Source organism: Carettochelys insculpta, chromosome 13 (assembly GCF_033958435.1).
Source record: "Carettochelys insculpta isolate YL-2023 chromosome 13, ASM3395843v1, whole genome shotgun sequence".
NCBI lineage: Eukaryota > Metazoa > Chordata > Testudines > Carettochelyidae > Carettochelys > Carettochelys insculpta.
In genome coordinates, this window is record NC_134149.1 from 41872630 (window position 1) to 41887267 (window position 14638).

General features: G+C 48.3%; 1 protein-coding gene across 3 annotated transcripts in view; it reads right to left on the reverse strand.

Annotated features, from left to right (window-relative positions):
- The window catches only part of FRMPD3 (FERM and PDZ domain containing 3), a 144980-nt gene that overhangs the window by 84510 nt on the left and 45832 nt on the right, over window positions 1-14638 (reverse strand). For 2 of the 3 annotated variants that reach the window (XM_075008004.1, XM_075008002.1), the window contains exon 2: window positions 91-182. The exons of the other annotated variant lie outside the window; for it this stretch is intronic. The gene's annotated coding sequence lies outside the window, so the exon portion shown is untranslated. The remainder of the gene's footprint in view (window positions 1-90; window positions 183-14638) is intronic. 3 annotated transcript variants of the gene reach the window in all.

A 14638-nucleotide genomic window follows, 5' to 3' on the forward strand; every position in this document is an offset into this window, starting at 1 on the left:
AGAGAGAAACGTTCCCGAAGCAAAGCCAAACGCAAGCCAAGCCAAGAGTCCTGTCTACTTACGAGCTGCTTCGTGGTGCGCGATACTCACTGTTTTCTCCCTGTGGCCAACGTGGCTGGCAGGACACTTGACCACTTCCCCTGGCCCCTCTCCCTTTGCTCAGCATGGACGGACAACGGCGTCTGTGTAGAAAGAGAAAGATCCCCACAGCCTTAGAAATTCAGCACCCGCTGTGACCAGAATCGTAAAGAAGCCGGCTGGCACAGCCCCAGAACCACGGCAGGGAGCGAGCTGGTAAACAGCTGCTCGTCCGCTCGCTCCGGAATCAAGAAGCTGACACCAGACGCTCGTCCCTTACACCCGCCCTGGAGCCGTGACCTGCAGCTCACCAGCTTGGAGGTGGGGTGGACAGCCAGACCCCAGGACTCAAGCTGCGGGCTTGAGGAGCAGGCGTCTCCGTCAACTTGTTTCACTGCTCTTTTTCCCCAAAGGGGGGCGAGGCTGGGCTTGTTCTAACAAGCGGTGCATTAAAATCTCCTTTTCCCCCACTGCGGGGGACTGGAATGGCTCCCTCAGAGGCTCTCACCTCTGGGTTAAGGTCTGAATTCAGCCGGGGGAGGGGACTGAAAGCCGTGTCTGTTTCCCAGCAACGTGAAACGAGTTGGTAGGTCTCAGCACAGCTCCTTGCAGGCAGCAGGAAGGCGAACAAGCCAGGGAAACTGTCCTGCCCTGGCACCCGCTATGGTGAGTCTGCCAGCGCTGCAGCCGTCCTGGGACAGAAACACCCTGGGGCTGGCGGCAGCGTCTCACTCAGGAGATGTGTATGCAGGGGGCAGTGAGGAAGGCCCTTCCTCCGTGGGGCTCTGGGGTCAGACGAACCACACAGTTACAAGCAGAAGCACTGGGCTGCTCACAGCGTCTGCCACCCTCACAAGAAAGGAACAGGGCAGCTGGGAGGAGGGGAGGCTGCTGCCACAGGGAAGCCACATGCAGGACAGGCACTGCTCAGGTAAGGCATTGCCAGGGCCCCTTGCCAGCTTCATACAGGCTCATACTGCTGGGAGCCCCTAGCTATCTTTAGAAGGGCACTGCCCCAGGAAGCTCACAGCACCAGGGGCCCCACAGCCAGATCTGGCAGGGCACTGCCCCGGGAAGCTCACAGCACCGGGGGCCCCACAGCCAGATCTGGCAGGGCACTGCCCCGGGAAGCTCACAGCACTGGGGGCCCCGCAGCCAGATCTGGCAGGGCACTGCCCCGGGAAGCTCACAGCACCTGGGGCCCCACAGCCAGATCTGGCAGGGCACTGCCCCGGGAAGCTCACAACACCGGGGGCCCCACAGCCAGATCTGGCAGGGCACTGCCCCGGGAAGCTCACAGCACCGGGGGCCCCTAGCTGGCTTTGCCCAGGAACTGCCCCAGGGAAAATATTTGGAACCAGTTTGTTGGCGTACTCGACAACCAGGCTCTTTCCTTCTGGAGAGGAACAGTGAGAACTCAGTGCAGGCAGTTAGTTACCTTCTCACACATTACCCCTGTCTCCAGAGAACAGATGTGACTACGGAAGAACCAGGAAGAAATACTGCAGAGTAGGTGTGTCTGGGCACCTCGCATTGATCCAGCTTTGGCCAGTGGGTATAAATCACTGCTCCTCCAAACACCCAGGCTGCAACCCTTGGCCAGGGGAAGTATTACTGAAAAACTCATCATCCCTGAGCCTGAATGCAAGTCAGCAGCGACCCTGCACCGCAGTTCCGCTACTACCACGCCAGCTCCACTGAAATCAGCTGTAGCTCTGGGTTTTCTACAGCTGCACCTCCTGCTTGTGTCTCCGGCCTGAAGCACTGGGACAGGAGCCGCTGTGACGGCTGCAGTTTGGCTCTTGCACTAACCAGGATCTAAAGCTCTGTGCAGAGAACAGCTGGAGCAGCTGCAGCTCTGATCACCGCAGCTGCCAGAAGCTGCCGTGCTCAGGGTAGAACAGCAGAGCAGGCAAAGTTTCGAGCCTGCTGGTGTTGGGGAATGCACCCCTGGGAGCAGCTGGAAAAACTGAAAACGTTGGATGTTTCTGCCCAGTAATAACCAGCTGTGCCCTAAACCTCTTTTCTTGGGGGGATAAAAGCCCAGTGAATTAAAAATTAAATTGAACATAGTTGTTTTTAATAGTAAAAACCCTACCATTCAATTGGAAAGATGAAGAAAGCCAGACTGCTGAACTGGGGATACTACTGGGTATGTCCCTAGAACCAGAGGTTTTTAAAGTGCTAACCCAGCTTTGCAGAAGCAGTAGCCTCTTCTGTGGGCACAGAAAAAAATATTTTCTTCATCTCCATTTATGCAGCTAGCTCATATCAATGACTAGTTCATTCCAGCCAGCCCTGACTTGAAAAAGCAGGAAAGTTTATTGCCTTTTTCCAATCCATGAACAACTAGTCGTGAGAGGAAGAGATCTACTACTTCTAAAAGCCTGAATGACATCATGACCAGACACAATCTCTTCAATGGATTCACCAGACAAGCTAACATCTCTTTTGTTTAATAAATCAATTAACTTTAAATGAAAAACAAAAACATGTTTTGATAAACTTTTTCCCCCTCTTCTGTATCTAGCACTTAAGGCAGTTTTAGTCAATTAAAAATTAAGATGCTATTTTGGTGTATTTTTAATTGCCTTTGAATTTCCATCCACACAAAGCTTGATACAAATCCCAGATGAAACCTCAATCATGCAGTAAATGAGAATTGCATCATTCACCATCTTCTAACATAAAAATTATTCAAAAAGTCAGAATCTGAATGAAGGTAAGCTATATGGTTGCTCAAATAAGCTTCTATAAATAGTAGGAAGCACCCCCATATTTAGTGTAAAAAGTATTTTTAGTTGCAAACAACTTGTTTTAATGGAAAACAACCAACTACAATGAAAAACATGATTAAAATACATTATTTTAATTAGGGCTTCCTGCTTGCTGATTTAAATCATGGTTAAAATTTGCAATTTAAATTGCTTTGCTTTAAAAAAAAAATTGACCCATCCACACAGGGTGCAGCAATGAAGGGTCATTTGATGACGACATCTGGCAAAAGCAAGCCCTGCAGCCAGCTCATGGCTGGTACAGGATCATGAGAGAGAGAGAGAGAGAGAGAGAGCACAAGGCTCAGATCCTCCCTGCTATACAGTGAATGCCAAACAAGAAGCAGCCACCTTCCTTCATGCCATCCCTAATCCTGGATATTATCAGACCAATCACGCTGGGTTGAATGGATAAGAACTGGGCATTTCTGGCCCTGCTGCCACAGACGGTGCCTAGAATGTGCCTTGACTGCATTTTACATCTCCTAAAAATCAACAAAGCTGATCCCAAAGTGCTTTGTGGCTAGCACAATACCCTGCACGTGGGACCCCAGAGCCCCCAGGCTCTTTCTGGAAGCCAGTGAATTACACCCCCGCCTGCCAGGCCAGCTGGGGACGGTGATAATCCCCCATCACCAAAGCAGTGTCTCGTCCAAGCTCACACACCAGGCTCAGCTGTAAAGCCAGGAGCCAGAGCCTCATCTCAGCCCCACTGATACAACTCCACTCAGCCAACAGAATTATCCCGCTGTATCAGCCCCCAGCCCCGCACGCACCTCGAGGACAGGCAGGAAACAGCCAGGCAAACCACATACAACAACACCGGAGGCAGCAACGGGGTCAGGAGCTCGTCAAGGACAAGGGACCAAACCTCCTGCCTCTGGAATCCATACGCCGGCTGCAGAGCGGATCTCAGCCCAGAGTCACACGCGCAATACAGTGCAACGTATTCAGTGTCCGGCATCGACCAGTGCATGGCCGAGCTGCCTGTGTGCTTCCAGGGGTGAAGAGATTTCAAAGGGGATGCCCTGGGCGTGCTGTGCTCCAGCTAGTCTCTATTGCCTTCAGCTGTCCACCTGTTCTCTGTCCCCAAATAATCACCCCTCCCCCCAAACAGGAGGTCACCCCCCATTCAAATGCTGAGGACAGACACCAGTTAGGGAGGTGATCAGTGACCACCCCCTCTGAAAGCAATCACCATATTAGAACCAACCCTGACACCATCCCTGCATCCCCTGGAGGGGTGAGCCACGAGAACAGCCGATCTAAGCACGAGGGGAGAGGGCAATCGGGCTGGTCCTTTCGTTCTGGGAGGTAGGAACAGTGGGAGGAACTGCTGCCAGAATCCTCCGCAGGAGGGGGAAGGGAAGGAGCTTACTGGAACACACACCTGGCAAAACGAGCCAGAAACAAACCCCCCAAGCCCACTGTAACAGCAGGGATGGGAAGTCACCAAAGCTGAATCACAAAGCAGGCAACTTTCGGGGTAGGACAAGTCTGCCTGATTCTGCAAAACGGTACAAATTCCAAGCTTTAATCGCACATCTGTTCTGCAGCCGTCAGCGCAGAGAGAGGTACGGCTGCCCTGTTCGAGCAGCCTGGTGGAAAGCTGTCCCCAGGCCAACAGCGGCAGCAAAGGGGAGACCAAGCCCTGGACTTGGTGTGAACTTTGGAGACAAACCAGTTATGAAGCCTGGGCAACTCCCCCTCCTCCACTTGATAACATCAGAAGTTAAATGCCGACAGCTACATGAACGGACCATCCCTGAAAGGCAGGAGAGGACACAGGCTGTCACTGACACAGGCAAGAGGCTCACAGGTAGGCTGCTCTGCTCCCATTTCTTGGTAAAATGGGTAGCTCACTGGTAACTTTACCGTGAGTCAGACTTAGGAGCAATACAAGTGGGAGACTGCAGGAGTCAGCCTCCTGCTGGTTTCCCCACTGCACTGTGGGGATGCAAACCAGGCCAGGTTTGTATCTGGAGCAGCGTCCACCACCTAACCCATCAATGCCCATTCCCCACCCATCTGCATGTCTCCGTCCGCGCCACTTCCCACGGCTCCCATTGGCCGCGAACAGCAATCCATGGCCAATGGGAGTTGCAGAGGTGCTGGTGACTACACAAGCCACAGCCCACCAGGACTAACCCTGGCGAACCGCCGCCGTTTTATTGCTCACCCTCCTTTTAAAGGCACTTTTTCCACTGCCCCCTCCCCTGATGTTGCCAAAACTTCCCCAGGCAAGTGACTTAGGTGCCTACATCCCTCTGTGACTCAGTCCCAAACCGTCACTTTAGGCACCTACCTCTGAAATGCCGCTTAGCCCACTGGGCCCCGTGTTCCTGTCAACAATTTCCCTAAAACACATCTACCAGCGAGCACACGCACAACCTCTGTGCCCATCCTGCCAGCAGGGTCTGGCCCCATGGGCCCTCTCAGATCCCAGCACCCCACACACCAGGCCCTGCAAACACAGCCAGACAAGGACCCAACACATCATCATCATCATCAATAACGTGGGCTCAGCGCCCGTTGGTGTCTGAGGCCTCTCTCACTATTTCCTTCCATCTTTCCCTGTCCAGTGCAGAGTGGCTTAGTTTCTGTAGACTAGCTCCGCACCAATCTACTACATCATCTATCCATTCTCCGTGGGGTCTGCCTCTCCTATTCGAGCCATCCATTATGCCGAACACCAGGGTCTTGATTTTTCGTTCGTCGTTCATTCTACAAATATGTCCAAATAGTTGTAGCTTCTGTTTTATAACCTTCTGCAGCAGGTTCTTTTTCAGCTGTATCTTCCTACATATTTCCTCATTGGTGACCTTCTGCATCCATCCTATTCTCAGAAGCTTTCTATAACAACTCCTTGCCAACGCCAATATTCTTCTTTTCGAATCTTTCGTTATCACCCATGTCTCACATCCGTACAACATGCCGCTGAATACACACGTTTTCAAGACGCCCAGGTTCATGCTTAAGCTAATTGCTTTGCTTTTCCAGATCTTATCCATTGCCTTCAAACTCGCTCTGGCTTTCGCTAGTCTAGTCGCTATTTCCTTCTTCCACTCTAGATCATACGTTATGTTGCTCCCCAGATATGTGAACTTCTCTACATTTTCTAGTTCAACACCATCCACACTGATCTTGCTTACTATTTCCTCATCTCCAAATAGCATTGTTTTTGTTTTATCGGTGTTCATAATCACGCCACAACACGCCACAGCCTATAGCTCAGTGGGTAGAACACTCCCCTTCCACCTGACTCAGGACAGGGATGTGAACCCACAGCCCCATGCCCTCAGGTGCGCTAGCCACCAGGCTGCGTGGTATTGTGGGGGAAAGGGGTCTCGACTGGAGGCCTCAACAGTTCACAGAGTGCACAGTGCCCCTCTGACTTAACCTCACCCCCTGCATTTCCTATTGCCCAGGGTAGGCAGCAGCTGCCCATTTGACACTTGGCTTCTGAGAGTGCCGTTTTCAGCTCTCTCCCACTCGAGGGACACTATGTACCTTTGAGATCCAGGCTTCCGATACTAGAGTCATGGGGGACAGTGACACAACACACTGGATAGACAAGCAACGCGTAAGAGGATTATCAGAGATACAAAGCAATACAATTTTGCACTTTGCATCCGCTTTCCTTGCTGATTCGCTTGACATTTAGCTGCGTAATGTGTGCTTTGCGTGTAATGTATTCCATAAAGCATACCGGCCCGGCGCTGTCACTCTGGTAAGGCTGCTTCTGGACCTCTCAGCTTTGGCATTTTCTGACTTCTCTGATTTTTTTAACCCACGCAACCTTCGTGTTGCCTTGACATGGGTTTGTGACATTACGGGAAATAAATGCCTCACGCCACGTCCTCAGCTGACCACGGTAAGTAAGCACCGTTGACTTCGGAGCTGTGCTGAGCCAACATTAGGTTCACTTTATCCTTGTCACTGGTTCGTACAGTTAAGGGGAACTTCAACCTAAATATCTCAACCCTTGATTCCTGCTACTGTTCACTTTGCTGCCTGCTCCAAACTAAGGGCTAAAGAGATCACGGGCTTTCAGCTCTGGCACCCCTGCATCAGTGCTGGTGCGCATCTGGGTGGAACTGTGTCTCAGAATCGCCACTTCTCTGCACCTCCTCAGCGCTCGGAGGGTCCTAAGCTGCTACCCACTGACCAGCAGCAGTTCATTAGTTGGTTATTCTGCACTGGCTCAGCTATGCAAGCTGGTGCATTGGCCAAGTACAGTAAAACCTTGAGTTATGCGGGGGTTGTGTTCCTGTAACCCCTGCAGAACTCAAATTTTCATGCAAGTCAGGGGCGGGAAGAGCCTGGAACTAGGCTGCCTCCTGGTTCTCAGCTCCGGGCAACTCTGGGAGCCAGGATACTGACCAGCCTTGGTCCGTTTCCTGGCTCCCAGAGCTGCCCAGAACTGAGAACCTGGGGGCAGCCTGGTTCCAGGCTCCCTCCAGCTTGTGGGACCCTGGAAACTGACCAGCTCATGGGTTTGCTGCTTGTAACTTTTAAGGCACTGTAAGAGACAACCCAGGCTGGGGAGAATTCAGGGGGCACGATGGTCCCAAAGTCCCAGACTGTGCACCAAGGAGATACCATCATAGGCTGTTATCAGTCAGACAGGGCACAGCAGGGCCTGTGGCTGAATCGTTCCTGCCACGATGCCAGGGGATGGACACACAGCCATGCTATGAATGAAGGATCTCTTTCAGACCCCACGGTTCTGGTTCTGATCTGCTTTCCTTTTAAGAGATAAATTAGTCCTGTATTTGTTGCCTGACTTAAATTTAGCTCATTGCCTGGAGTAGGCAGAGGGGGAAGATTCTGGGTCCTCAAGGATGTTACTCTCCAGACTTTTCCAGACAGAAAATCCACTGAGCTCCTTTTGGGATGTCCTCCAACTTCCTCCTCCCTATCTTCCTCTGCGCCCAAAAATACAGGGAGGGAGTCAAGTGGGAAATGAACCCCAAAGTGGGTCACCTAATGATCTGATCAGCTCAGAATGATTTGCAGAGCAGCAATTTATTGCTCCATATGAAGTTTAGAGAGGAGTTAAATAAGAGGAATGAGAGCTCTAGATGGTTTATATTCTAATATTGTGTAGGTGAAGTCTGGCTAAATTCCTTCACAAATGGCAGGTCGTTTTCTCTCGCCTGATGCAGAAAAGCATTCGTTAGCAGCCTTAAAATCCAATCAACCTTGGCCTTTGGGTTTTGCCAAATCTCAGCTGATTTATTCCAGATTTATGAGTGGCAATTTCCTGGTCTGATGGGCTTGTGTGGGCTTTAAACCCATAAAGGACCAACACGGTCATCTCATCTGAGACCTTGCACGGCACAGGGCACAGATATTCCTCCCGCAACTGCTGCCTCTCGACAACGCACAGCTACACAGACAGTCTGGATAGATCCGGTTTCAAGATAACAATTCCAAATAATGGAGAACTTCCCACCTCTCTTGGGAACAGGGTCCAGGGGATAGTTAATTACCCCTCACTGTTAAAGGCTGCCAGGCTTGGCCTTGTGCATAGACCCTTCCGTGCCTCCAGCTCACTCGCTTGTCAGCCAGGATGCAGAAAGAGCCACTAATGACAATGGGCTTCGTGCTGGGCCCGAACCAATCAGAGCACGAATGCAGGAGAGCCACGTACTGGTGATCTTACTCCACTTTTTCCCCAAGGGGACGCTGCCCCCACCCCAGCTGGCAGGGAACACCTGCCAGAGAGGGGCACGTTATCAGGAGCATGCAGGAAGTTGTGTGGAACAGGGGTACAGTGGGAGCGGGAGGCGAATACACATGAACAGGTCAACACACCTACATCTGATTGGAAGAGATGCTGAGCCTCCACAAGGCCTAAGTCCCTGGGAGCTGCAGGTGCTCTGCACCTCAGAAAAATCGTGTCACAAGGTGCCTCATACCCACTCGCTTGCTGGTGTGACAGCTGGCATGCGACACAAAGCAAACGTTGTTTAATTGTCTCATGCACCTGGAGTAGGGTGTCTCGTTTGCAAAGACAAACTGTCCTTCTGAAACCTGTCTGACTTAGCCATAATCTCAAAGATGGTTCTAACCAGCTGGGACACAGTATATGGAGGATGGGACCCTCCCACTGAGAGGACTTCTGGGAGGTGATAAAAATAACATTACACCCGGTGGTTTATAGCACCTAATCTGAGTCTCTTGAGACTCAGTAAAATTTTTGCAGTGACTTCAGTTAAAGCTCAAGCCTGTTTTTTTAAGAATATGATGTCTTCCGCCTGGCTGTGCCAGTGGGTTTCTTAAAATCCCTTTTGAATTTGAACCCCTTCTGTGCTGTCTGAAGTTCCTTAGGCTAAAGAGGATAAAAGGACAGAGCCTGGGGCCCCCAGGAAAGATCGCGGTGTAATGTGCCAGGTGCTGGGAAATCACAGAACAGGAGAAAATCCCTGCCCACAGCTGTGGGCAGCTAGGCAAGCTAAGAGCCCCCTTCTCCCTTCCTGCCTCCAGCAGCGCCACTGTCAAGCTGATAGCGGCAAGGCTGGGGGAAGACAGGGAGAAGCAGTCAGGAAACTAACCAGCCCTGGTGGGCTGGTCAGTTTCCCAGGTCCTGCAACTGCCACTCTGGGAGCCAGGAAACTGACCAGCCTGGGTGGGCTGGTTCATTTCCCAGCCCCTTCAAGGCCAGGGGAGCTGGAAACCAGGCTGCAGGCTGGTTCCCGTCTCTCCCCAAAATTGTGCGAACATTTGAGTTACACGGGGGTTGCATGAATGAAATCCCTGCATAAGTCCAGGGCTTACTGCACTTATAAGAGAAACGGACAACGAATAGACAAGAAATACATAGAAAAGGAAGCAGTGATTGGCCACGCCCATTTTACATACCCCCTTCCTGAAGTACCTTCTGCAGCTCATGTGTTTAAAGCACAACCCAGCAGAAAAGTTTTACCAGCCTGAGTGCAGCATGGCTGTAAAATGAGACACAAGGCCACAGGAGGAGCACAGTGGAGCTCCAGTAATAAAAACTTTATGACAACCAATATTTGTTCTGGATGTCAAACATACTTAACAGGAAAGCAATTGGAGAGAGTTTTCACATCAATTTATTGGCGCTCTTATTCCTCCCCTTGCACCTGTAAAGCCAAGTTCCCTTCATGTCAGGATCGTGGTTGCACAAGTATCAGAGAGAGAGAGAGAGAGAGAGAGAATTTAAATGTTTCAGAACCTCTTCAAAATGGCAAAAAGTAGATCTCTGCACACTGCAGCAGACCGTCAGCTGGTGTAAATGGGCACGGCTCTGTTCATTTATACAAGCCTCACAACATTCAGATTTGCTATTGTGGGACCCACTGAGGTAGAAACTAGGAAATCTCTGAGCTGCAGACCTATTGCAGGACTGGAGGGCCCCAGTCCTGAAAGGAGGACCACTTTCTCCCACAGGAAGGAAAAATGGAGCAAAAAGTGTGTCCTTGTAACCAGAAGGCTAACGGCATATTGGGGTGCATTAGGAGGTGCATTTCCAGCCGATCTAGAAAAGTTCTTGTTCCCCTCTATTTAGCACTGGTCAGGCCACATCCGGAGAACTGTGTCCAGTTTTGGGCCCCCCAGTATACAAAGGATGTGGATGTGCTGGAGCAGGTTCAGCAGAGAGCAACAAAAATGATTAAGGGGCTAGAAAGCATGACCTAGGAGGAGAGTTTGAGGGATTCACCTTATTTAGTTTGCAGAAGAAAAGAGTGAGGGGGAATTGGATGGCAGCCTGCAACTTCCTGAAAGGGGGCTCTAAAGAGGATGGGAGAGAAACTGTTCTCAGAGGTGAGAGATGGCAGAACTAGCAGCAACGGTCTGAAGTTACAGAGGGAGAAGTGTAGGTTGGATATTAGGAAAAACTGTTTCACCAGGAGGGTGGTGAAGCACTGGAATGCGTTGCCTAGGGAGGTAGTAGAACCTCCATCCCTAGAGGTTTTTAAGTCCCGGCTTGGCATAGTTCTGGCTGGGATGATTTAGTTAGCGCTGTTCCTGCTTTGGTCAGGGGGCTGGACTTGATGACCTCCTGAGGTCCCTTCCAGCCCTGGGATTCTATGATAAGTCTGGAACCCATCCAGGGGTTTGGAATGTTAAGGCAAATGGTGGGAGACGGAATAGTGAGCAGAACGCAGCTGAGGTGACGAGCATCACACCATCAGTGGCGTGCATTGCACAGGTATAGATGTCTATCTTTAGTTATGACCACCCACCCAACTTCATTTCATACATATACACCTTTACCAATTTAGTTCTGTACTGACAACCCTGAAAGAGCAGCTATTATGCACACAACAATGTGTGTCTCTGAATCTAGTTCTATACACACACAATGGTGGTACTGTGAGAAGGGTGGGATTGACAAACCCGGAGGCAGAATTTAACAAGTGAATAAACAATGGCAATTTTCCCTCCTAACCCTCTCTGGTAAGACTGCCACTGGGAATGATGCTGGGACATGTATCTCACTGCGACCTGGACAGAGCCCATGAATAAAGCTGAGAAACCAAATGAGTTCTCAGTTTAGTGGCTAAGTTGGAAAAAAAAAAAAAAAGGCAGCTCACTATGAACCAAAACTGATTTTTCCCCACCTTCCAGGGTGGAGTGATTTAAATCAAGGAGATTAAAATTGTTTATTTAAATCACCCCCAAAAATCACTGATTTAAATCAAGTTATCAGAAAAGCTAAACCTGACTGCTTAGAGTGCACTTAATTTTGGAGTAAGCCCCACTGAACTACCTGGCTCTTCCGCTTTTTGAAAAACAAGTACAGAATGGGGTTCCCTTGGAAAAGTTGAGTTATGTTGACGTAAATATGGCATCACCATTATGGTCTGTGACCAGGATGTTCCAAAAAAAGGGGCATGCATTGTGTAATATAAAATAAAAAAAAAAAAACCCACCACTCAGTGGTAACTAGCAGATTTAGATTTACTGCAGCTTTCTGTACTGTACACTCAGGTGGTCGATTTTAAACCTAGTGAACTAATTAAACAAGCCTTAAGGATTACCTAACCTAAACCTTTTCTTCTTTTTTTTTCCCCCAAGCAACATCCAACACTAGACACAGCTTGGGAATTTGCCTATCAAATCACACTTCTACTAAAAAGCACAGAGAGAGTCTTGAAGGGTGAGGCATTGCAAAGTGAATTATTTGCATTACTAACTAGTTGATCCACTTAGCCATATCCACACCTGCTTCTCCCAATAAGCAGCTTTCCTTATGATGTTTCATTCTTGCAACTAGGCCTGACATCATCTTCCTGCACTCCGTACACCGTTTTCCTTTTCTCACCCAGGGAACAAATTCCTTCAAAATATTCCCAGCTAGGGTCTCTCTTCCGCTCAGAAGCCAGGACAGGTTTTGTGGCAAAAGGATAGGGGAATACACAAAGCTGTGTGTGCACTGAGTAATGTCTTCCCTTTTCCTTTCAGTCCACTCCATTGTTCCGCACTATGCTGCCCCCCTCCTTTCCTATGTATGTCTCTCTGTCTTTAAGAAATAAGTACATAGGAATGGCCACCCTGGGTCAGACCAAAGGTCCATCTAGCCTGGTGTCCTGTCTTCTAACAGTGGCCGCTGACAGATGCCCCAGAAGGAGTGAAGAGAACAGGGAACCATCAAGTGATCTCTCTCCTGTCACCCATTCCCAGCCTCTGCCAAAGAGAGGTTACAAACACCGTTCATATCCGTCCTGGCTAATAACCACTGGCAGAATTTAGCTAGCTCTTTTCTGAATCCTACTGAAGTCCTGGTCTTCACAACATCCTCTGGCAAGGAGTTCCACAGATGGACGGTGTGCTGCAAGAAGAAATATTTTCTTTTGTTTCTTTTAAACCTGCTACCTATTCATTTCATTTGGTGACCCCTAGTCCTTATGTTATGGGAACTAGTAAATAACTTTTCCTCAGTCACTTTCTCCACACCTGTCTTAACGTTATGGACCTCTATCACAGCCACCCCACCAGCCTCTTCTTTTCTAAGCTGAAAAGTCCCAGTCTTTTTAACTTCTCTTCAGATGGCAGCCGTTCCAAATCCTTCAGCATTTTTGTTGTCCTTTTCTGAATCTTTTCCAATGCCAAGATATCTTTTTTGAGATGAAGCGACCACATCTGTACGCACTATTCAAAATGTGGGTGCACCATAGACTTCTAGAGAGACAATGAGGTATTTTCTGTCTTATTTCTATCCTGTTTTTAATGATTCCTAACATTCTGTTTGCTTTTAGGATTGCTGCAGCACATGGGATGGATGTTTTGAAAGAACTATCCTCAATGACTCCAATACCTCACTCTTTAGTGGTTATAGCTCAATTAGTCCCCACCATTTTTCATGTTTATCTGGGATTATTTTTTCCAATGTTCATTACTTTTAATTCATCAACATTAAAATTAATTTGCTATTTTGTTGCCCACTCTTTTGGGAGATCCTTCTGAAGCTCTTCAAAGTCTGCTTTGATCTTAACTACCTTGAGCAGTTCAGCATCATCTGCAAATTTTGCCACCTCACTGTTTAGCCCTTTGTCCAGATCATTTATAAATAGGTTGTATAGGATTTGTCCCTGTACAGGCCCGTGGGGGACACCACTAGTTACCTCTCTCTGTTCTGAAAACTGACCATTTATTTCTACTCTTTGTTTCCTGCCTTTTACCCAGTTATCAGTCCATGGGAGGACTTTCCATCTTATCTCATGATAACTTTGTCAAAGGTTTTCTGAAAATCTAGGTACACTATATCCACATGCTTGTTAACCCCCTCAAAGAACTCAAGTAGGTTCTTCATATACGTTAGGACAATATGTTCTGACAATTTTATTTTTCAGGGAGAAGGATAGCTCAGTGGTTTGAGCATTGACCTACTAAACCAATAGGTTGTGAGCTCAGTCCCTGCAGAGGCCATATAGGGGTCTGAGGTAAACAGATTTACAAACAAAAAAAAATCTGTCCAGGATGGTGCTTGGCCCTACCAAGAGGGCAGGGGTCTGGACTCAATGACCTCTCAAGGTCCCTTTCACCTCTACAAGATGTGTATCTCCATACATTTTTTTTTTTCCACTATAGTTTCAACTAATTTCCCCAGTACTGACATTAAGACTTACTGGTCTGCAATTGCCAGGATCCCCACTAGAACCATTTTTAAATGTTGGTGTCACATTAACTGTCTTCCAGTCATTAGGTACAGAAGATTATTTAAGGGACAGGTTACAAACCACAGTTAATAGTGCTGCAATTTCACGTTTCAGTTCTTTAGACAATATCTCAACTAACTGCTCTGCCACGCTTTGCCAAGGTCCAGCACCACATAAGCACAGGACAAAAACAATCCGATCCTGTTTGTGTCTTCCTCTGAATATTATTTTTGATTCTGCTGAGAAGCAGAAATTGAACATTCAAGAAGCAAGAGTTAGTAGTTATGCTGGACAGGACTAGAGACATTAATTCATTTTTATAAAACTGTAAATGTATGTGTAGCATGTTTGTGATGATATTTAATTGTAACTTATTTTTAAATGAGAAATTTAGTATTTTATTGATGAATTTTTAAAAAAATTAAATATCCAATTTAAGTTAAAAATAATCCAACATTTTTGATTAAGAAAACCCCATCCATTGTATCCATCATGTTTCTCTCCAAAACGAAAAACTGAGGGGAGGAGAAAAAAGTATTTGAGATTGGGTCGAAACAAGGCATTTCAAATGCTAATTCCAATTAGCATTTTCAAAACAAAAGGGTGAATCAAAATGACATTTTGACAATTGTTTTTTGTTTCAAAAATGTC